The sequence below is a fragment of the Carcharodon carcharias genome, chromosome 19 (genome assembly GCF_017639515.1).
Source record: "Carcharodon carcharias isolate sCarCar2 chromosome 19, sCarCar2.pri, whole genome shotgun sequence".
NCBI classification, from domain to species: Eukaryota; Metazoa; Chordata; class Chondrichthyes; order Lamniformes; family Lamnidae; genus Carcharodon; species Carcharodon carcharias.
The window spans coordinates 35416352-35441132 of NC_054485.1; positions in this window are offsets into that span (position 1 = coordinate 35416352).

Genomic DNA, 24781 nt, shown 5'->3' on the forward strand with positions numbered 1-24781 from the left:
ACGTGTCGTGGCACTTGGTCAAGTTGTCGTTGATTTCACGACAGTAACTTTACCAACCTCTAACTTTAAATCTAGCTTTACTCACGTGTTGTCTCCTCTCTGCTCCCCATCCAATTCAAAGTGATTCATGTGCTCTGGACTAAAGTCTACCACTTCTATTTTCCTTTTCTCTCTCTTTTCCTCTGTCCTCTTTGCCCCTCCTGGTCATCATGCCTCTTTTCTTGACTCTGCCCTCGGGGAACTAAACCTTCAAAAATTCCAATTCTTTGGCACTCGTCTGTCCTACTCTCATGCTTTTCAGAAGGCATTCACCAATTTCACAAAGTGCAGCCTTGAATGATTCTCCTTCTGGGGAAAATGAAGCTTACCTTTAAAAATAAACTAAAGAAACACTTGATAGTTATTGTTTAAATCTTGGTGGATATTCTGTTTGCTTTGGTATTTGTCTATTGCCTTCTCTTGAAAGCACGTCCAAGATTGAGAACTTCCTTGCATGGACTGGTTAAGCCAACTGACCTGTTTCTGTGCATTATAGCCTATATTCTATGCTTTGTGCCCTTGTGTACTATTTTTAGTCCACCTTTATTGTTTTTCTATAAATTGCTATCTTCGATGTTAACCTTTAGAAAATTGACTAATGGTCTTATTAAAACACAACAAACAAGAATTTAGATTAATATAAAGGCAAAATACTGCAGATGCTGGAAATCTGAAATAAAAACAGAAAGTGCTGGAAATCTCAACAGGTCTGGCAGCATCTGTGGAGAGAGAAACAGAGTTAACGTTTTGAGTCCAATATGACAGTTCCGAAGAAGAGTCATATTGGACTCGAAAAGTTAACTCTATTTCGATCTCCACAGATGCTGCCAGACCTGTTGAGCTCTTCCAGCACTTTTATGTTTTTATTTAAGAATTTATATTAACCTGTTAATAGGTGTGCTAAAATCATGTAGTGAATCCCAGGCAAAAATTCACATTCAGCATTGCATGTCGGAGCAACAACATGTGATATTGATCATGCTGGATCACAACTGGCTATCTTAAATCCCCCTATGAAACAAGATCACGGTATCTCCTATGTGCTGAGTTTCCATTGATAAATCTATGATTTTATTGTAACTATGTCCCACTTTTTAGCAAAGAGTTTGATTGCACAGTAAGATAAAAGCAAAGTACTGCAGATCTTGGAAATCAGAAATAAAACCAGAAAATGCTGGTAAAGCTGAGCAGGTCTCACAGCATCTGTGGAGAGAGAAAGAGAGCCAATACTTCAAGTCTGTATGGCCCCTCTGCTGAGTTTTGCTAGCATTTTCTGCTTTTATTTCAGTTTGACTGCACAGGTTTATTCTGGGCACTGTATTTCTCATTAACAATGAATGGTGCTCTGGCAATCAAAACTGTCCTAGATTTTTATTACACTGTCTTAGATTTGAGCTGTGTGAATTATTTCAGACACAATCATTAAATAGCCATAAACCTTTATAGTGACCTTTACTGGAGTCTTTATTTTAAGAATCTCGCCCATGGCCTGGGAAATTTCCAATCCAGAGTTCCAGCTGTCAGAAAATATTGATGTCAGGAATTTCAATCCTTGAATAGTCTCAGCAACAGTGTGGTGAGGTGCATTCATGTCACCTTTCTGAAGAGTGACAAGAAACATTTAACCCCTTCAGGCTGTAAATATCATGTCCACACCACATCACCACATTTGATAAGGTAGCTATTGAAATTAAGCAATATCATGAATCTGATGAATGCTTAACAGCCTATCTCAATTATGGGGAAGAATTTTTAACTCAGTGGGTAGACGGTGTCTGGCCTAACCGAGTATGAAATGGTGCACAATGACATCGGCCGAGTGCGCCGACGTCAATGCGCAGTTGCACGATAGTTTAGTTGGCGGGTGCACACCGGAGCCGGCAGCGCGCCCGCCGACAATTAAAAGGCCTATTAAGGCCATTAAGTTATCAATTGACTTTAATTTTTCACTGCCCATTAAACTTAACGGTTGGCGGGCAGGCGTAAAGGCCAGGCGGCCTTTGCATTTTTTTGGAAACCTCATCCACGGGTGGGGTGAGTTTCCAAAAGCAAATACAAATAAAATAAAAACTTCATTTTTAAATTAAAAACATGTCCCTATTCATGTGATCGAGTCACATAAGGGGACATGTTTCATTAAATTTTTACTGCGTTTATTTATTTTTTTCAAAAGCACTTCAATCTTCTTGAGGCAGCTCCTTGCCTCGGGGAGATTGAAGCACTCTTTTGAATGCATGCACAAAAAAGCACTGGACCCAACTCTCCCTCCTCCACCCATCCCCGTCTGCACAGGTAGCGCTCAGTACTCATGTATTACACTGGGCGGGCCTTAATTGGCCCACCCTTGTAAAATAGCAGTGCAGAGCCGATCGTGGGCAGCAGTCAGCTCTGGGACCACCCCTGCCCACTTCCGTCGAGCCTGTCTGATGTGGGAAAAATTCAGGCCCAGGTTTTTTTCCCCTGTTCTCTGCTAATAACTATATAGGCAGAATTTTGTCCTTGGCATGCAGGATCGGCTGGGGTGGGTAGGGGCAGTCTGGAAGCTGACCGCCACCCATGATTGACGGTGCACTGCGATTTCATGTTGGCGGGCCAATTTATGCCCGCACTGAGTGATACGCATGTGTCACATGAGATAGGACATGTTTTACTTTTCAGACAAAGTTTTTATTTAATTCGTAAAAGCTTTAGGAAACCTCAATCCACTTGTTGGTGAGGTTTCCTAAAAAACCTAAAGGCTACTTGGCCTTTTTGCCATCCCGCCAACCGTTGTGGTTGCCGAACAAAATATCGTGAGACAGCGCGATGATGTCAGCACGCCCACCCGACATCATCGCGCGTCATTTTACATGCCGGCGTGTTGGGCCTTCCCCCCACGCTGACGGTAAAATCCTGGCCTTGAAATTTCACAGCAAACTGGCAAGGTATCTTTTTTTCATAATTTGCTTGCCCCTTTCCCACCCCCTCCATACCCACCTGCAAGGGGCATGGACAATTTAACCTCATGATTTGGTTCAATGTCCCTAGCTAATGTTAGTCCACTTCACAAACAAATGTCAAATTGAGTCTATCCTCAACTCTATTTTGAAATGCTTCCCTATTTATGCTGAAGTAGTCCAAAGGCCTAACATAATCAAATTTAGATAATTTGTTTCTGTCCTCTTCTGCCAAAAAAGTCTCCATCTTTTGGATTCACACACTACTGGGAGTTTGTAAAGGTTCCATTAGTACAATTTTCACACTGACTGTTTTTGCACACTGTTTAGTGCCATTTTGTATATGTGCAGGCCAGATATGAAGCTTCAAGATACTGCTCACCATTTAGAAACGTAGAAGCATAGAAAAATTTAAGACACAGAAAGAGGCCATTCGGGCCATGAGCAGAGGTCAAGCAAAGCAGGACAGGCTGCTAGAAGAGGGAGGAGAAGGAGGAGAAGGACTCTCAAAAGGAGGCTCTATCCACCCAGGGTACTCAGGGAAAAATTCCCCTTCCTGAATTACAGTGACGATCAATGCTGGAGACCTTGGTGCTTCATTAAGGAGATACTTGCTGAAATCTGCCAATTGCTGAAGCCGCAACTTTAAACTCAGAGCAGGGGAAGGACTGCATTGCCTGTGGCTGTGAATGTTATTGTGGCTATGAACTTTTAGGCATCTCTCTGGTGGAAGATTACTGATTTTCAGTGTTGGTGTCTGTGGACTTGGAGGATGATCTCGAGCAACTCTGGACCTAGAAAGCTCGACTTCAAACTGCACCATCTTGGCATGGATAGCAGCCAGAGTGGGCTGGCTGACTGACAGGCAGCAGCAAGGCAACTGGCGGTGTGACAGTGGTTAGAGCACAGAAGTTAAGCTTTTGAGAGAGAACAGCAGGCTTGGGCTCAATGGAGCCCAAAGTGGTGTCTCAGCAATACTGGCAATCTGTTGGAGGACAGATTGCTGAGCTGCTGTGACACTCTGAAATCCCTTTGAACACTGGCATTCACAGTGATTATGGCAGCGGTGTGAACTTGCATGACTTCAGTCTGAGTTTCTACAGCAGCATTCGGACTGTTAATGGAAGTTGCTTGTGCTGCAATGGTAGCTGAGACTTCAACCATCGCACACTGCATTATAATAAAAACAGAAAGTGTTGGAAATAGTCAGCAGGTCTGTCAGCATCTGTGGAGAGAGAAACACATTTTGAGAGAGTTAACATTTCGAGTTAAATATGACCCTTGATCAGAACACACTACTTAATCAGAACACACTGTTGGGTCCACAGTTGTGTTGCTGGAATTGGCTACCATTTCCATGCTGGAAAAAATGGGATCCAAGCTCTGTGCAAACCCCAGAGCCAAGTGGTGTCAGATTCCTCCATGCTTCTTGACATTGGAGCAGGCTTTCTGACAGGCCAGTCAATGCATTGAGCATTTTGTCATGTATATTCATCAACTTTCTTTATAGTTGGCCCATCAAACACCCTATCTAAATCCTAGGCAGCAGAATTCATTTACAACCTTGCCCTTTGGCAAGTTGGCACCTGCACTTTCCTTGCCACATGCCCTAGTTGCAGATCAGTCATGCCCAGTGCCTCATCATGTACACATCTCTCTAATCTATCCGCTAAGATATGCGCAGTGTTAGTATCTGAGCTGGTGGTTGTGAATGTGTATCCAAGTGACAGTGCGTCTTCAGCATTACTCTCTTCTTGATGTTCCTCCACTGCCTGCCTAGGTTGCATGTTTTGGGTATCTGATAGGAAAGAGCCACAAGTGTAAGATTGTGGTGAGGGGAAGCGGGAAAAAAATATTTACACCATTGGCAGCTTTAAGTCAAACGAGATTTTTGCAATGATGGGAAAGTAGAATGTGAGAACAGCGATTAGATGTGAGCATATTGTCATCTTCAATGTATTCAGCCCCTCCATTAGCCACAACCCTAGCAATGGCCCTTTCAATGGCTGCAGTGTTTCCTCCATGGGGAATAGATTATGCAGGCACACCTCTTCCCCACTCTGATTCGCTCCTGCTGCCTTCGGTTATGTACCAACCTGACCTTGTGTCATGCAATATTTTTGGGTAGTGTGGCTGCTATAGTGAATATTAGGTCAAATTCCTGGAACCCTCCCTAACAGGATTGTGGGAACACCTGCCACCTTCTCAAGGGCATTTAGGGATGCTCAATAAATACTGGCTTTGCTAGCGAGGCCCACATACTGTGAAAGGATAACAAATCCTAGTCGTCTGTACAAGCTGTAAGATGTGGGTGTGAGGCTTGCAACAGTACTAAGTATGTGAGGGTGAGTTGAAGCATATGCATGTTAAGTATTTGTCCTGATTGATAGAGATTATTGCTTGGTGAGTGATGGGGGTGTGGTGATTTGAACATTGTCTGAGGCTAATGGTTTAATTGGTGGGTTATGTCATTTGTAGGTGCATTCACTGACCTTGATCACTCATGTGTCATTAAATTACTGGCCCACAGGGGCAGCAGTGTGTACCATCTTCAAGATGAAATATAGCAACTTGACGAAGCTCCTTTGACAGCACTTTCCAAACCTATGACCTTTACTATCTAGAAGAACAAGGGTTGCAGCTGCATGGGAACAGTACACTTGCAATTTCCTATACAACTCACAAACTATCTTTTCTTGGAACTATATCACCGTTCCTTTGCTGGTTCCAAAAACTTGGAACTTCTTCCCTAATAGCACTCTGGGTGTACCTACTCCACAGTGACTGTAACAGTTCAAGAAGGAAGCTCAGCACCACCTTCGCAAGGGCAATTTGGAATGGGTAATAAATGCTGACCTTGCCAGTGGCTCTTACATCCCAGGATTGAATAATAATAAAAAAACTCACTCAGCTCTGTCTAAAATGTGCTGCTTCTGGAGAGCTCACAACAGTAGGCCAGGGACATTCTCCTTTATATACTTTCTCCCTGTTGGATGGTACTTGATTTACCCACAATGAGACAGCTGAGTTCAGGCATTTGGCAGAATGGAGAATCAAATTTAAGTGCACAAGAACATAAGAAATAGGAGCAAGAATTGTGTTTTGACTCCTCATGTCTATTTCACCATTTAATAAGATCATGGCTGTTCTACTACCTCAACTCCACCTTCCCATAACTATATCCCTAGATTTCCTTGGTATCTAAAAATTGTGAATCTGTTTTAAATATACTCAACTGACTGAGGATACAATACTCTCTGGGGTAGAGGGTTCCAAAGATTTGTAACCCTTTAAGTGAAGAAATCTCTCCTCATGTCAGTTCTAAATGGCTAACCCCTTATTCTGAGATTATGACCTCTAGTTCTATGACAACCCAGCCAAGGAAAACATTCTCCCAGTGTCTAACATATCAATCCCATGAAGAATTTTACATGTTTCAGTGAGATGACCTCTCATTCTTCTAAACTCTAAGGAGTCCACTCAATTTCTCATCATAGGACAATCTTGTGATCCCAGGCATCAATCCAATGAAACATCATTGCAGTCCCTTTAAGAGATGTGTACTCTTCCTTAGATAAGGTGATTAAAGCCTTGCCAGTGCTCCAGGTGGTTCTCACCAAGGCCCTATATAAAATATATAAAATATTCTGTTTTCCTTCCAAAGTGGATAACCTCATACTTCTGCAGATAATATTCTAGCACATTTTTGCAAATTCATTTAACCTGTCTATGTCCCTTTGCTGTGAATTAGATTACTGCATTAGACTGTCCATGAAGATCAAGATGTACAACTTGTCATTACTTCCCTCCTCTATGGCTGTGAGTCCTGGACTTTATGCTGCAAACACATAAGGCAGTTGAAACAATTTCATATGCGTACTCTCCGCTCCATCCTCGGCATCCCCTGGCAAGTCTGGATCACAAACTTCAAAATCTTAAACCAAGCCCAGACAACAAGTATTGAGGCATTGTTCCTGAGAGCCCAACTGCACTGGGTAGGGCATGTAATTGGAATGGAGGACCATTGCATTCTGAGACAACTGCCTTATGTAGAGCTAGCGTCTGGCAAAAGAAATCAAGGTCAGCCACGCAAGTGCTACAAAGACATGCTTAAGGGAAATCTGAAGTGGTGTGGCAACAACGAGCTGGAAGAAACAGTGCAAGAAGGGACTCACTGGAGAGCTCTGATCCATAGAGCTTCAGTCACTTTTGAATAGGATTGACGTCAATGTCTTATTGCTGCCTGTGAACAATGTCATAGAGCAATATACGAGTTCCAATGCCCCAACTGATTCCGACTTTGTGCATCCAGACTGGGACTACATAATCATCAGTGATGAGGCTGCACCTCCATTGTCTTCTTCAAAATCGAAGGATAACCATCATCATCATCATCATCCTCTACAAGCTCTTTGCTCCTCCTCATAGCACTCAATTCCCTCATCTAAGTCATTGATGCAGATTGTAAATAGCTGAGGCTCACGCACTGATCCTTGCAGTACCCAGCTAGTTACAAGTTTGCCAACCCAAAAATACCCATTTATTCCCCTTCTCTGTTTTCAGTTCATTCACCAGTTTTCAAGCCACGATCCCATGGACTCTAATTTGGTGTAATAATCTCTTGTGTGGCACCTTATCTGATGCTTTTTCAAAGTCCAAATACACTACATCCAAAGGTTTCCCCTTTTCTACACTGCTACCTACAACCTCATAAAACTCTAACAGGTATGTGAAACATGATTTCACATTCATTAAACCATATTGACTCTACCCAATCATATTATGATTTACCAAGTACTGAGTAATCATGCCTTTAATAATAGTTCTAGCATTTTCTGTACTACTGATCTGAGGCTAACTGACTTAAGTTCCTTGTTTCTCTCCCCCTCCTTTCTTGAACTGCATCATCCTAATCTGTGAGACTTTTAACTAAATCTTTATTTACATTTATACCTTGATTATAGGGCAAGAGCTACTTAATGTAAATCTCTGATTATAAAATCCATCTGGAAAGGAAAGCAAGGATGGATGTCATGTTACTACGTTGCCATTCCTTGCAATTCCAAAGGACAAAATGATAGATACCAGTACCACACTGAGTCCGTGTTCATACTGTACTGGATTTGCTGAGAAACCCAATGCAGTGAGTGAATTTTTCTCTTACAGAAATAATGCCAGGAATCATGCAGGCTTTATGCTATTGCACAGAATTCACTCTGCTGTAACAAACTCACTAGCCATACGGTATATAAACAGGACTTCGTATTTGATAAACTTTAATACTGCCTCAATGAGCAGTATATGCAGAACTATAAGTGTAATTACTTTGTTTTCAGGAACCTAGAAACTCAACCAAATTATACAGTGGTAAAATCTACAAAATCCGCAGACTCCTGGAATTTTGAAAATTATGATTATTATACTACTTTTGCTTGTTGCAAAGTGCAGAAGATGTTCAAAACTTGAGCTTTGGCCAAGAACTTCATTTCCTGATCGTGAAGCCTAATCTTATGTCCGCAGAACTATCAGTCTCACAGTTTAATAATGCCAGCAGCAGTTTCAGATAGCGTCTAATTACAAAAATGTGACAGGAGAAAGACCATTCTGTTCATTGTCGTCAGCTCCAACAGAGAAGCATTTCTTTGCAGATAAGGAGACACTGGTCCTTTTCCCCTGTTGACATGTTCTCAGTGCCAGCTCTGACACACTGTGTGGGAAATTTTGAAGGGAGGATGAGTTTGCTGATTAGAACGTTAGGCGCCAAGATGATTACTGTCATCAGGATGTAGGAATCCATCAGTTTAATTCATGGTGGGTGAGGGTCCTGAACTGAAGGGGGAAAAGCAAGAAATAATTTCTTCAAGGGACTTGGATTATTTTTCCATTGATTTTCTCTTTGTTTAACCCACTCAAGCAGATTTGAATGCAATAAAAAATACTTTTGATGAGCTCTTCCCTGGAGATAAAGTGATCCTCAATAGCCCTCCCCTCCAGCACCCACTGAGCACTCCAAACAATTGTTCTAACATTTAAGAGGAACTTTTGTTGTTCTGCTGAGTGGTATGGAGTCTGAAAGATTGTGATAACAATTTATGAAAATGTCAATTATCATCAATAACAACAGTGTCCAGTTAAATTCAGCGTTATCCATAATATGATCTGAATGGACTGTCGCTGATGGCTCAATCTCTGATGCTTTTATGTTAGTTATCTTTTACATTACTACCTTTTTAATTCCATGGACTTCAGTTATGTTAATATGTCTATTATGTGGTACTTTATCAGATGCCTTTTGCTGTTGATTCCACTCTATATAAATCAAATTTAGTCATAAACCTCTCGGATCCTGTTGTTGTGGTCCATGTGCCCAATTAACACCACCCAGCAAAGACCAACAGGTCATTCATCCCATGTGCTGTTTGTGGGACCTTGGTATAGATTATAAAATTAAGAAGGTCATGCAAAACTTTTATAAATTCTAGTTAGGGCTCAGTTGCTGTAATGTGTCCATTTCTGGGCACCACACTTTAGGAAGGATGTCAGGGCCTTGGAGGGGGTGTAGGGAAGATTTACTAGAATGGTGCTAAGGTTAAAGGAGCTCAGTTTCATGCAGCGATTAGGGAAGCTGGGATTGTTCTTTTTAGAGAAGGGAAGGTTAAAGAGAGATTCAGTAGAGATGTTCAAAATTTTGAGGGTTTTTAATGGAGTAGATATGGAGAAACTTTGCAGCCTTGACAAACGGAGTGCAGCTGAGGTAACTGAGTGAAGACTTGGAGTTTGGTGAGAGGAGGAGTTTTAAGTGTCAATTTTGTTCTTAAATTTTGCTCTTAAAATCTAATCCAGTCTGTAATTAGCAGTAACTGGAACATACTGTGTAAGCAGGCTAAGTTATTTCTTTTTTGTAGTTTAGACAGGATAAGCTCACTCTCAGCTGAGAAGTTAAATAACTAACTGGTTGAATTTGGTTACTGTAGCCCCAGTTCAGTTTACTATAAATTCAATGTCCCTTAGTGCAGCCTTGGCAAAAAGGAGTGCAGCTGAGGAAACTGAGTGAAGACTTGGAGTTTGGTGAGGTGGGGAAGGAGGTGTTTGTTTCTTTTTTCTAATTTTCTCACCCTGTAGGAATTGGTTCTTGCTCTACAAGGAAAGGAGCTAGCTATTTGGTGAGCATCTAGTAAGTGGGCAAGTTCTAATCTACCCCCAAGGTTTAAAATAGTACACAAATTGATGGTAAAGTTAATAAAATGTATAAAAAGCAACATAAATAAGGGATTAATATCATTAAGTAATTATTTAAAACACATTAAGGATGGCAGGGCAGGTGATGTGTCAAGGCTGCAGCATGTGGGAGCTCCTGGATAACATTGTGATCCAGGGCAAACACGTCTGCATTAAGTGTTTGCAGTTTGAGGAACTTCGGCTCAGAGTCATTGAAGCTGGAGGCTGAGCTGCAGACTCTGAGACACATCAGTGAGGGGGAAGGTTACCTGGATGATTTGCACCGGGAGGCAGTCACACCACTTAGGATAGGATCTTCTGATTTGGTCAGTGGTCAGGGACAGGGTTGTATGATTGTGGAATTCTCTGTCTCAGAAGGTGGTGAATGCAGGGTCACTGAATATTTTTGATGCAGAGGTAGATAGATTTTTGTTAGGCAAGGGAGTAAAGGGTTATCAGGGGTAGATGGGAATGTGGAACTCAAAACGCGAACAGATCAGCGATGATCATATTGAATGGTGGAGCAGGCTCAAGGGGTTGAATGGCCAACTTCTGTTCCTATTTTGTATGTTCATATGTTCGTAACCTGTTTCCACTGGCAAACAGGTCGGTAAACAGAGAACACAGATTTAAAATTGTTGGCAAAAGAACCAGAGGGCTGATGAGGAGAATTTTATTTATGTAGCAAGCTGTTCTTATCTGGAGCACTCTGTCTGAAATTGTGGAGAAGCAGATTCAATAATGACTTTCAACATATTTGAAAAGGAAAAAAATTGCAGGGCTATGGTGAAAGAGCAGGGGAGTGGACTAAATGGACAGCTCTTTCAAAATGCCAGTTCAGGTATGATAGGCTAAATGGCCTATTATGATGCTGTATGATTCTGTTTTGCACTAATTAGATGCCATGTTTGCTAACATAACAAAAGTGCATATAATCCAAAATTAATTCATTGGTTGTGAAGTAATAAGCAGTGTCCTGAGGATATAAAAGTTATAAATAAACACAAGTTGCTCTTGGTCTTGCTATCTCCTCTGAAGGCAAGTGCAATTCCCAAACCTCTTCATTGCGAAAGTTGGGTCTAGGAAGCTTGGTTTTCTAGATCATCCTTGCCACATTTTGAGATTTTTGAAGTTTTTTTCTTCAAGGAAAGTATTTTGGAATTAAGTTCTGTTGAAGGATTCTTCTTGAACACAAAGTGAATTTGCACAGGCTTAAAAAGAAAAGCCTATGCTTTGAAGAATGTGCATTAAAGTCAGCCGAGACAGTTTCTGGGGTACCACAACTCATGGTCTATTTTAAACTAAAGCAATGAGGCTATATTGTTTCATCCCACACCCATTATCCAGAAAAAGTAGGCACATTTAAACAATTAGTCATGTCATCGCAGCAGTATTTACACCCATTGTGGTGAGGATGATACTCACAATTAACAAAAGAGGAAATGGAAACCAATGGTTGGGTTAATCAATTTTGAAAGCTTAGACAGAATTTAAGAGATCAGTCAACAGTTGTCTGGAGCATAAGGCATGCCAAAAATAAGTAAGTGCATCTATAGAATAGTTAGGGCATGTGTTTTATTAATTTTTCCACATTTCAGTGACTTTTGAGTGAAGCGAGTGGAATTTGCTTCAGCTGTGGTTTTGCATGTCCATTTGATGTCTGTGAAATAAAGCAGTTTAACAATTCGTACCTAAACTCAATTTACCAAATGTTTCTCAGTTTGAAAGGATTGTATCAGTGTATAGCTGAGCTCATGCCACAGGCATAGGCTGGAATTTTACCACTGGAGTTGGGGTGGGAGGCAGAAGGCGTGGTAAAAAGGCAGTGAAAGCCGTTGGGAGGAAAGTCTGAGTTTCTGCCACCAGGGGATATTCCCGGTGGTGGTAATGCCCACACATGCAAACATCCAACAAGGGTCATTGATTGCTGATTAGGAGTGACTGCTTTTTCTGCTTTCTAGTCCAGAGGTGCTAAGGTCAACTCACCACCCTCACCACACCAGCTGAGATCATTAAACTTAATAAAGACCAAGGATGAAACCCCTAAGCATGGCCTGATGCCACATTGGCAGATAGCTTAAGATAAACAAATGTACTGAGGGTTCTATAGTGAAACCATTGCTGTGTTTAAAGCCTAGAGTGAACTTCTGGAGCACAGAAAAAGTGATCTGTTTCAGTAATCTGATTTGGAGCACAAGCAGAGAGGGAGGGTTGGGAAATCAGACGGTGTTCCTTTCCATCAGACTCTCCCTGCTTTTTGGCTCCATTCTAATATTTGCTTAGGCCAAGGGTAGGCAGCTGAAACTCCTTCACAAAGCAGGTAGATGCTCCATTAGCCCATGAAAAAGGGGGTGGAAATGATGCCATGTCATGTTCTGGCCCAGGAACATACTGAACACTGAGCAGCTCAGTAATGGAACCTGATGGGAGGGGGATTCATCCAGACCCAAAGGCTTTTTAAGAGACTTACAGATTTTAAGGGTAAGTGTAATAGTTCTTTAAAGCCTTGACTGTCACCAATCTGTTCTATAAATTCTTTGGACTTAGGTAATTAGGGTAGTGTCACTATGAGGAAAGCATGGCAACTCTATAATAGAGTGAAAAGAGATTCTAGCTGTGTGAGCTTTTTAGCAGTTTGGTTTGGGCATTCTTATATAATGGCTTTCCTCATGTGTTCACCATCGAGCTAACCAACAAAAATTGACACTGACACTAGCGTATCAAAAGTAGTAAAATTCTAAGCTTGGCAAGTCTTATTTCGATAACAGTTAGAATGGAGGGATACAGCAACATGGATTATTTAACAAAAACAACTTGCATTTATAAGGGCAGAATCATCCCAGAATTACATTAAGTGCGGTAGTGGACGTGTAAAATGTCATTTTACTTATTGGCTGCAATAGCGGTTTTTTGTGCCATATCGCCCGCTTCGTGCCTCATTGGTGATGCAGCCACAGGAAACACAGCCTCTGAATCACCCATCATGCCATTACCTCACCGTTTCCTCACTCCAGGTGCCATATCTAAACTGCAGCTGCACAGACAGTTCTCCAAGCTTGCAGCCCAGGACTACTCCAGTGAAGACATGGTCCTGAAAACCAAGAAGAGTTTAATGACCCGTCACTGGAATGCCTTGATGTGCTCCACCCTGCTCTGGCCGCAGGAGGTCCAGCAATCTCACCAGTCTGGCTTGGGAGGCAGTGGCAGTGGTGAACATTGGTTGGCCATCCAATGCAGAAAGAGGATGAATGATCTCCCCCATGCTGCTAGAGTAAGACCATTTCATCACTCTAAACTCACACACTCATAAGGCCATCACACATTCACTGGCATCTTACTCACTGCCAGATCAAGGGACATCACCACTCACTCTCTCACACACACCCTCACATCTCCATCTGGTCTCATCTCCTCTGGAGGCACTTGCACAGATCAACATATATTCCCACATGCAAACCAGGATACCCCACTTCCCTAGTACAGCTCTCGCCCTGCAGCCTCTTCACTTGCCTGAGGTCACTTCTTCCCCTTCTTCAAGCAAGCCCTAGCCCTGCAGCCATTGAAATTCCACCCCTGTCTTACGGCTGGTCTGATACGTGAACACCTGTCCATTAGTTTTCCTAAAAGTTATGTGCTCTGCCTGCGAAGCTTGCTGCTGATGCCCGAAGCAAAGTAGGCAAACAAAACCTCAAAGTCCCGAGTGAAGTGCAGGTTGCCAGGTGCATGTCGCTTATGTGCAATTCTGAAACACATTGGCATGCCCGGATGATCCATCATGGGGTCATGATTCTGGCGAGCAGGACCTATAATGAGATGCTAAAATACTGATATTAGGTTCCCGATACGTGGCAGTGGGAAATGCAGTCTGCCATTGTCGATCACAAGTAGGTTTCATGACAGCGTAAAATGGATTTTTGGCCTTCTCACTATAATGTCCTCTCACGATGCCAAACACACTTGCTGCCAATGGGAGTGGAAAATTTTGACCATAGTATCTTTAACAGAGTAAGACATTCAAAGGTATTTCACAGAAGCTTTATCAAGCAAAATATTTGGCACTGAGCCACTTAAGGGGATACTCGGATAGGTGATCAAAAGCTTGGTCAAAGGATTATGTTTTAATAAGCTTCCTAAAGCAGGAAAGAATGGTAGAAGGTTGGAGTGGCTTAGGGAGGGAATTCCTGAGTTTAGGGCTTAGGCAGCTGAAAATGCAGCCATCAGTAGCGAAGCAAAGAAAATCAGGAATGCACAAGGAGCCAGAATTGGAGGAGCACAAAGATCTCACAGGCACTGTGCAGGTGAAAAGGACTATAAAAAGGGATTCAGGAATTTGCATAGAGAGATATTAATTATAGAAATAATTAAGTGGCAATCTGTGATAAATGATAACAAGTTTCCAAAAATGCATCTCATTGTGTATGTCTTAGTAAAGTTTTCAAAAAGTTGAATCAGAATTTTACAAACCAGGACTGGATCCATTGTCCCATTCTCCAACATTTTTCAAACATTTACACACTCCTGTTAAAAGTTTCCACCACAGTTACTACTGGGAGGTCATTCTCAATCCTAACAAAATTCTGCAAATTTAAAAAAAAATCTTCTAAACTCTCCCTTTGATTTTTGGCAATTATTTTAAATTTATACCCTCTAGTTGTGGACTCACTGACCAATGCAAAGTTCTTTTTTCTATTTACTTTATCAACACCCTTCATAATTTTGAATACTTTTGTTAGCTGTATTTATAACTTTTTCTTTTTTAATGAAAACAACTCCAATTCTTTAGTCTCTCTTCGTAACTAAAGTCTTCCATCTCTGCTTTCAGCTTGGTGAACCTCTTCTACAACCTCTCCATTACCTTAACTTCCTTCCTAAGGTAGGCAACTAAAACTGGACACAATATTCTGGCTACAGCTTAACCAATTAATTGTACAGGTTTAGCATTACTTCTGTGTTTCTGTGTATCAGGGCTATGCTTCAAAAATCCTTCTTTTAGGACATCCTGAGGTTGTGAAAATGTTATATAAATACAAGTTCATCCTTTCTTTCTGTATGCCCTTATTTATAAAATGTAGGATCCCACATGCTATTTTTTCATGTAGGTTTAGTTGCTTGTCCTTTCACGTTTAAAGATTTGAATGTGATAAAGAAACCAAACTGCACAAGACAGTTAATTCAATGAAAAGTACCCTTATCCTTAGGGTACAAACGCTGAGAAAAGCATGAAAGAATGGCCACCTATTTCACTTTCAAATTGGGTTTTAAGATTTTAGTGATCATACTACAGTTGCCTTTTGGTTTTAAAAGTAGATATACCATATGTGATGGTGTTACTTGCATGGAGTATTTATCATATTTCATTGAGATGACATCACATCAGATTCTAATTACTAGAACTCTTTCATTTGAAAGATTGATTGAAGAGATTGTTCAAAGCATAAACATGCTAAACCCACATCACATAACAATAGCCCAACAAGCACCCACACTGTCTCCAGCTGCACTGTACTCAAACCACAGAGCAGTACAGCTTACGACTAGATTCATTAGATCCATCTTTTACCACTTTTCCTCGTTTTTTTCAGGATAATTTTTGCCGTATGTTATAAAGATTTTCACAAATCCTGAGATATTATTTATATTCCCCAAGGATGGAAAACTCACACTTGACCAGGTTAAGAGAGTCTTCCAGACACTGTCAACATCTTCTATATCAGTTGCTTGACTGGAGAAGAAAACCTAAATTTTATGATTGGTATTATTTTAACAAAGACATTAACCTTTTAACATAATATGCTAATGCCAGAGTTAAAATATTGCTATTTGGAACGTCTAAGCTGAAGAGTTCAGATTTGAATAGGTCTGATATATGACTAAATATAAAATGTGTAATTAATTCAACATCTTATAGCAGTGTTAGGGTCAATTTTCATTTTGACGGTGGGTGTGACATCCTCTCTGCCCACCAATGACAATGATTTCCAGAAGGCATTTGGCATTTGATAAAGTGCCACATCAAAGGTTATTGCAGAAACTAAAAGCTCATGGTATAGGGGTAACATATTAGCATGGTTAGAAGATTGGCTAGCTAACAGGAAGCAGAAAGTTGGCATAAATGGGTCTTTTTCTGGTTGGCAGGATGTGACGAGTGGTGTGCCACAGGGATCCATGTTGGGGCCTCAACGTTTTACAATTTATATAAGTGACTTGGATGAAGGGACCGAAGGAATGGTGGCTAAATTTGTTGATAACACAAATTTAGGTAGGAAAGTAAATTGTGAAGAGAATGTAAGGAGGCTACAAAGTGATATATATAAGCTAAGTGAGTGGGCAAAGATCTGGCAAATGGAGTACAATGTGGGCAAATGTGAAATCATTCATTTTGGCAGGAAGAATCAAAAAGAAGCTGATTATCTAAATGGTGAGAGATTGCAGAGCTCTGAGATTCAGAGGGATCTGGGTGTCCTAGTGCATGAATCACAAAAGGTTAGTATGCAGGTACAGCAAATAATTAGGAAAGCTAATAGAATGTTATAATTTATTGTGAGAGAAATTGATTACAAAAGTGGGGAGGTTATGCTTCATTTGTACAGGGCATTGGTAAAACCACATCTTGAGAATTGTGTGCAGTACTGATCTCCTTATTTAAAGAAAGATGTAAATACGTTAGAAGCAATACAGAGAAGGTTTACAAGATCAATACCAGGAATGGGTGGGTTGTCTTATGAGGAAAGGCTGGACAGGTTAGGCTTGTATCCACTGGAATTTAGAAGAGTAAGAGGCAGCTTAATTGAAACCTTTAAGATCCTGAGACGCCTTGACAGGGTCAATGTGGAGAGGATGTTTCCTCTTGTCAGAGAATCTATCTTTTAAAACAGAGATACGGAGAATTTTTTTTGTCTCAGAGGGTTGTGAGTCTTTGGAACTCTCTTCCTCAATTTGCGGTGGAAGTAGAGAGTTTGAATATTTTTAAGGCAAAGCTAGATAGATTTTTGATTAACAAAGGGTGATGATTATCAGTGGTAGGCAGGAATGTGGGGTTGAGGTTACTTTCAGATCAGCCATGATCTTATTGAATGGCAAAGCAGGCTGATTGCCTACTCCTTCTCCTAATTCATATCTGCGTACGTTTTACGGTAGGAGGCCTGATTGAGTTTGGTTCTCATTTAAATATGAATGAGAACTGCCAATTGTACTACTTATAGACAGCTTGCCATTTGGGATGGTGGGAAATCTGGTGGAGCTTCTGCTTCTTAGGGCCAGCTTGTACCTCTTAAACAGGAGTTGTAAATTTTATCAGTGTTGTTTGTGAGAAAGCTGTTGTGAAGCAGTATATATAATATCAATGGCCTGGGCGTCCCAATTTTCTGATTGTGTGATGGAGGTGATTATTGGAGAAGTCAGAGCCAAGATGGAGATCTTGTTCCATTTAGACAGCATGCATGATGAGAGGTAGCAAAACAAGTCAACGCCAGCATAATCACTCCCAGGACCTGGTTGCCATATCCAAAAAAGTTTGATGACCTTTTGAACGACTGTCAAAGTAAGACTTTTCTTCAAATCTCTCTTATATTGAATACAGCCCAGTAACACCACTCTTTCTCCCCATTCCTTCCCTCTCGTGCTGTACAAGTCTCTCCTCCATTCACAATGGAACACTTCCTGATACCCCTCCTCCTTACACTCACACAACTGATACTACGACCCTCAAACTCACAACTAGCATAAAGAACATACTGCTTTTATATTGTTTGGACTTGAATTGATTCTCACGTGTTTGTTATATTCTCTGATATTTTACACTTTTTACATGTTTTATCATCTAGCAAACTCTCCCACTTGTATACATTCCTTCTCAGCATGCCTATTATGTTAGGCTGTCTCACTCATCTTCACAGATTTCAGAAATAACATGATAACCACTCTTCTTGCAGGGAAGCTTGTATCCAATAGAAGGGAGACTGAATGAACAGGAGGAGATGCACACAAGCTACAAGCTCTCACTCCAGTGGAAAATACTACCATTGGCAGAGGGAAGACGCGCAGCACTGGAGTTGGCAAGGTTAGAAGTCACACACAGCAGGTGGCTGATTGCTTTGTCTTCCCCTATCCATTTAACTCTGTAGCTTATACACATACAAACACAGACATTAACCATGACAGTCTGAGGCTATGCTACATTGCCGCTCATCTGCTCCTGCTTATCTTTGCCAATTGGTCCTAAGCATTGTTCCTCTGCCCTTTCTCTAGGTCAGTGTTATCCAATAGGATTTCAATGTTTGCCAAATGCATGGTGATCAGGTCACTGTATTCATCACATGATACAAAATATCCGCAATACTGTGTCACTAGATTCCCCAAGAAAATTTCAAGGGCAATCAGACTGCTATCCTTCTGAAGGTTAGCCCTGCTTTCATAGCACTTCACAGAGCGGTCCTGTGAAATTAAATGTATAATCGTTTAGAGACGCCTAGAGAGAACAGGAACAGAGTAGGTAAGCACTGGAGAACTATTTTTCTTGTTTTACTGAGCAAGTGGCCCTTCAGCTTCTAGGTAACTAGAAACCCCAAAACTGAACTGTATTCTGATAAACATTGTTGCAGTCTGACGACATGTAACTCCTGTCTAATAGCAACCTGGTTGATTCTTCCTTGCTCAATTAGGAATGGATGACAAATAGCAATCTAGCAAGTGCCACCAATACTCATACCCATTGCTGCAACTTTAACTCAAGTCAATAATGTGTGGCTTTAAAAATTAACAGCATCAGTTCTCCACATGTGGCAAGTGGCTAGTTTTTTGAACAACACTGTTTTAGGTCCTGCCGATGGCTCAGACTCTGTGCTTCCACAGATGGAAGAAGGAACGCCCTCTCTAAGTTTCACCATCACTTGCTCATATTTTCATCCATCAACACACATATTGATGCACTGGGCAGTAAAGCTAGTGAATTGGAGCGGTCCTACAAGAATGGATCACCAGACACAAGTGAGCAAATGCTAGTAGAGAAGCCAACCCAGGAAATGGCTTGCTGATTGGAAGCTTGGGTTATATTGCTTCTGAGGAGGACAAAAGATGCATATTCTAGGGCCAGCCTTCAAAAGAAAAATAGTTTTCTGCACACCAGCAATTGCTCAATGCTTTGGACAGTCTGCAGGGAACTACCACCATATGTGGTGGAGTCAGCTGCCAACTTGTGTGGGGTTGTGGTGCATGACATCAACAGTCTGCAGTCAACCATGTAGCATGCAGTCACCTCAATAGACGTTGCTGCTGGACTGTCCTTGCCAGAGACTGTGGTGCCAGTAGGGATGCTCATCCTGGTGACTTCAGGCTTTGGGAAACCGAGTGGTACAGGCTTCAGTCATATCATGAATGCCCTATAATCTGTTTTCCTGATCATCATTAGTAGTGCTTAGCTGCAGCCACTTAGCTGAGGCATTTAGGCAATGGGAGTGGAACATGTTGCCCTCAGATAATAGCACATCTTCCCCCTCACCTTCTGTCAACCAATGCTTGCTCTGGTGCCAAAAAGTCAGATGATCCAAGCTGCCCTGGTAGCTGTGAAGATGTAGTCTTGGGCGTCAATTCATGAATATCTCAAGACCCCTTATCTGAGCCACCACAGCCTTCCATGTCCCATGCTAAAACTGCTGGAGGTACTTCTGTAGAAATAGTGGAACAGGTAAGGGATCAGATTGGGTACACAAATGTTTATAATTAGTTTGTACACACTTATTTAAACTAATAAAGTAATAAACTATTTTTCTTGCATAGGGTTCCTACAGTAGCTGGTGACCCTGCATGTCATATACAAATCAATGTTGGCCTTTGCTCAGAAGTAATTTGTTCAAGGGTGGAAGGACCAAGACAGGGGTTGGACAAGACTGTTAATGCAGGGACAGTTGAAGGGCTTGTCCAGCTAAAGAGCTGCTGCTGAAAAGCTCTGGCTGATTGTTGGCGTTGGTGCCTACCTGCTTCTTCACATTTCCAATGCCATGTGTATATCCTTCAAAATATGATCCAATGATGACTCCATGTGTTGTATCTGTTCTAGAGCAGTAACCTGCCAATTTAGAGAGCCGTATAAGCCATATTGAAAGAAATCACCAGATCTGTCCAGACAGGGGAGTCATTGTTTGAGTACTCCAATGGCTTGCTCAATGAAAGCTATAGTGAGATAGTTGTAAAGCAGTTTGATGGGAAGTGAGTTTCCTGGAGGAGTCATAAATCAACTATGCAGGCAGCTGGAATCTTGCTTGTTGTGCAGGGGCAAAGAGTGGGTTGGGGAAATGGAGGGCTAGCGTGAGACAAAAGTGAGCGCAGACCTGCAAGGTACACAGCAGTTTTGCATAGGGTTGGCAATTCCAGTTGAACGCATTATGGAAGGTTTCAGACATGATTCCTTTGAAGCTATATTAATCGACTCCATCAAAGTACGTGCCGTAATTAGAATTTCATTTAATTCCATTTACTAGAGATTTTATCGTACTTGTTATTCTATATACTGCATTGTGATGTACATACTAAAGCTGGACTGACGTTACTACTTAAAGTGCACATTAAATAGTCAAGCAGTTCCACAGATAATAACCTTATGAAAATATCTCACTGAATCACCAGCTTCTTAGTGCAGAATTTTCTGGCTGACGTCAGGGTGGCAGAGCCTGCACATCAGCGCTTAAAATGTCGCGCGTTGACATTGCGTGAGCGTCCCGACGTCAGCGCGCGGCTTCGCGATATTTAGGTCAGCGGGTGCGCACAGCAGTGGGACATGCGCCCACTATTAATTAAAGGCCTTGTTAAGGCCCTTAACTTGCCAATCGACAAGGAGTTTGAGGAGCCCGTGTGAACTTCGGCTTGGCGAACGGGCCCAACGGGCAGGTGGGTAGGTGATTTTTTATCAAAACTCAGGCACTGGCGGGATATGTGGGCTCAGAGGGGTTGTTCATGTTTTTTCTGAAGTATTTAATGCAGGAAGTGCTTTAAAGTTGCCTGTGTGATTGTGAGCAGCTCAGATCGATTTCCAAGAGTTTTGTGTACTTTGAAGCTTCAGCTCAGCAGTCTGCAGACAGTAATCTTTATTGGGCCTGCAGCTTTCCGGAGGCCTCCATTTAGCCTGGGATGGGTTCTGACATCTCCACTAGAGGCAGCTCCTCTGAGGAGGAAGGGAGGGTTAGAATAAGGAGGAGGCCAGGAGTGGATAATCAGCCTCCAGGGGAGCCATCTTTGGGAGGCCAGGCACAGGCACAAGGGGCACAGGGCCAAGAGGTTGTCCAAGGTGGAAGGGGCCACAGAAGATGCCGCTATCCTGCTGCCAGGGTATACAGGCAGCGAAGCAGCTCCCTCAAAATGACTGAGGTGCAGTGCCAAAGGAGGCTCCGTCTCTCAAATGAGACAGTCAATTATATCTGTCAGATGATTGGCCCTGAGATCTCCCCTAACTGTGTGGGTGGACACCGCATGCCAGTGGCTCTGAAGGTCACAGTTGCCCTCATCGTCTATACCCCTGGCTCCTTCCAGGGCTCGGTGGGTGATCTTTGCGATGTCTTCCAACTAGCTGTCCATACTTGTGGCAAGCAGGTTACAGATGCTCTGTTCAGAGGGGCATTGACCTTCATCCACTTCCGCTACGACCAGGCAAGCCAGACACAGCGAGCCAGAGGCTTTGTGGCCATTGCTGGCTTCCCTCGCGTCCAGGGTGCAATAGACTGCACACATGTGGCCATCAAGGTGCCAGCAGGTGAGCCCGGTGCCTTTATCAACAGGAAGGGCTTCCACTCCATGAACGTGCAGATAGTGTGTGATCACAGGATGCAGATTCTACAAGTCTGTGCAAGATACCCAGGCAGCTCCCACGACACATACATCCTCAGACACTCCCAGGTGCCGGGGCTCTTCAGTGCTCTGGCTCGGCTGGATGGTTGGCTGTTGGGTGACAAGGGCTATCCCCTCAGAAGGTGGCTCATGATACCTCTCCACCTTCCAAGAGCAGAAGCTGAGCAGCGCTACAATAGGTGCCACACCTCCACAAGGGCTGTGGTGGAGAGAGCCATCGGTCTTCTCAAGATGTGCTTCCGTTGCCTGGACCGCTCAGGGGTACTCCAGTACCCCCCAGATCATGTCTCTGTGATAGTGGTAGCATGCTGTGCTCTGCACAATCTTGCACTGGAAAGGGGGGATGCAGTTGATGATGAAGACCTTGACACTGTGGATGAGGCTGTACATGATGAATCCAGCAGTGGCTCAGAGGATGAGGAAGCACAGGGCGATGATGATGGGCAGCACGCCGACCCGCTACTACACCAAGGAGGTAGGGACACCTGGAACAATTTCATCCAGCGAACCTTCAGCTAGCTCCACACACATGGATCAGCAGGACCAGCATTGCCTGGCGCTTCCACACGTGGCACTTAGGTGCTACATCTTCCACCTCACCAGCTGCAACTAAGGGCTTAGTGCAGAAACATCCACTCAATGTCCACTCAAACACTCATGAGATGTCTGTGAAACATACAAATGCAGCACAAAGGAAACGCCCTCAGCCATGGTCAGAAAACTGGACTTTATTCCATTCAACATCAAAGAGAAATATCTCTCTTACAAACATAACTGTTTGTTCCCTAGTTTAAGACCAACTCAAAATCACCAGTGATATATCCATGGAGTGCCTAACGTGCCTTATGCTTACATTTGCGGGTGCTACGTCTAGGTGCCGCCTCATTGCTCGGAGTGGCTTGTGAGACAGCCTGCTGACTCTGTTGTCCTGTTGACCTCGATGATCTTGGCCGTCCCCTGGCCTGTGGAGCCTGTGATGGCCCCGCCTGGGAGGGAGTGGCCAGTTCCAGAACTGGCACCTCCCCAGGTGTCGCAGCTTCAACTGATGCAACGGTCACTGGCAGAGGGGCGGAGGAGCTGCCGCCCTCATCTGGAGTTCCCTGAGAGGAGCTCGCAGCGACGACAGGCAGCTGCTGCACCGACATGAGGTCCAAATCTACCTCCCTGCTCACCACAGATGCATGGGCACTGAGCACTGACGCTTGGTGCCCAGAACATCTCTCACATTCCGAATGACCAACTGTGGCCGTTACCGCTGTGAGGGCTTGGAGGTCAGAGCGTAACCCAATCAGAAGAGTCTCAATCCACTGGAACCCCTCTCCATGAGGGTCGCCAATCTCTCAGTGGGGGACATGTGAATCTCTGACCTGAGGTTCATGCCTTCACTGACACTTTGCCTGGACTCCTCCACCACAGAGACCAACTGAAGCACAGCCTCATGCAACCCTGCCAGACGCTCCCGCGAATCCTGCTGCTTGTCCTGCATTGGTGCATTGGAGACATCTCCAGAGGCACATCATCACTGCCAGACTCGCTTATGCCTGGTCCCCTGCAGTCCTCTGTCTGCTGGTGCCATTGGCACTCTCTGTCCCTGCCATCTCCTCCAGCAATTTTGAAGTGCCCTCTCCACTGTGCCCCAGGACACTAGCCAACGTTACATTCCCCACCGAAGTGTTTGTAACTGCGCTGGTGCCTGGCTGGCTGAAATGATGTGCCGCAAGTTGCAAGTCTTGGCCCTTGGGTGTGGAGGGGGTATCCGGTGTCGTTGGACGCAGCCATGCGGTGGCGATGCAACAGTTAGCGTTCAGTCAGTTAAACCTTTCATCCATTTCCCCCCCAACCTCATAAGTCGCTCACCCTTCAAGAACCTAAGGAGACGAACATTGGTGGGGTGGAAAAGAGTCAAGAGGAGGTCCAAACATTAGACACACATACAGACAGGCTGGTCAGATGGCCTCAGGAATGCCACATGGTATGTTATGTGCCATTGGAGTGGGGAGAGTGCAAAGGTACCTGACCTGGTTGCATGCTGGCCTGGATAGTTGCGGTGCTGAGGAAACATTGCAAACACTTGTGACATTTGCCATAGATCACAGGAAATTGACAGGTCACATTATTGACCTTCATACCATTAGAAGGGGCATAGAACAGGTGGGCAGAAGGCAACATTTCCCCTTGGTGCACGGATGAGTAACGTGATGGCATTTATTTAAATTGAGTGCCATGAGGTTCACAGGTGAGGTGCTGAGGCCCTTTTGGACAGAATAATATGGGGCGCACTGGCTGAAAGGGTGGTGGAGGTACCAACCCCCCTAAGATGCAAAATATCTTTGGATGTGCAGCAGAGATGCCATGGCATGTTAGGCCATGGGGATCGTGGTCACAAGTGGGATAAGGCGACTTTGGAAGCTGCTAGAGACGCGCATTCTTAAGGGGATGAGGGAGGGACCTTTGTGTATGACCCACAGGTCTGACTGTATCAGTCTGTGAATGAGCAGTGTTGCTGCATTAATGATTGCAGCAACCATCAGTGCTTTGGATGGTGAGCAGACAGAGTGGATGGGACTGTGGCCCTCAAATACCTGGCCGCTGCACCCCAGCCTCGCTGACACCTGCCGACCTGGCCGCCTGCCTCCTCTCCAGCTCCATGGCCTGCTTCTCGAAGGCGGTGAGGCACTGGAGCAGGGCATGCCCACCACGTCCTCTGGCGCTCCCTCAGATGGTGCTGAGTTTTTGCCTGCAGAACAGAGAAG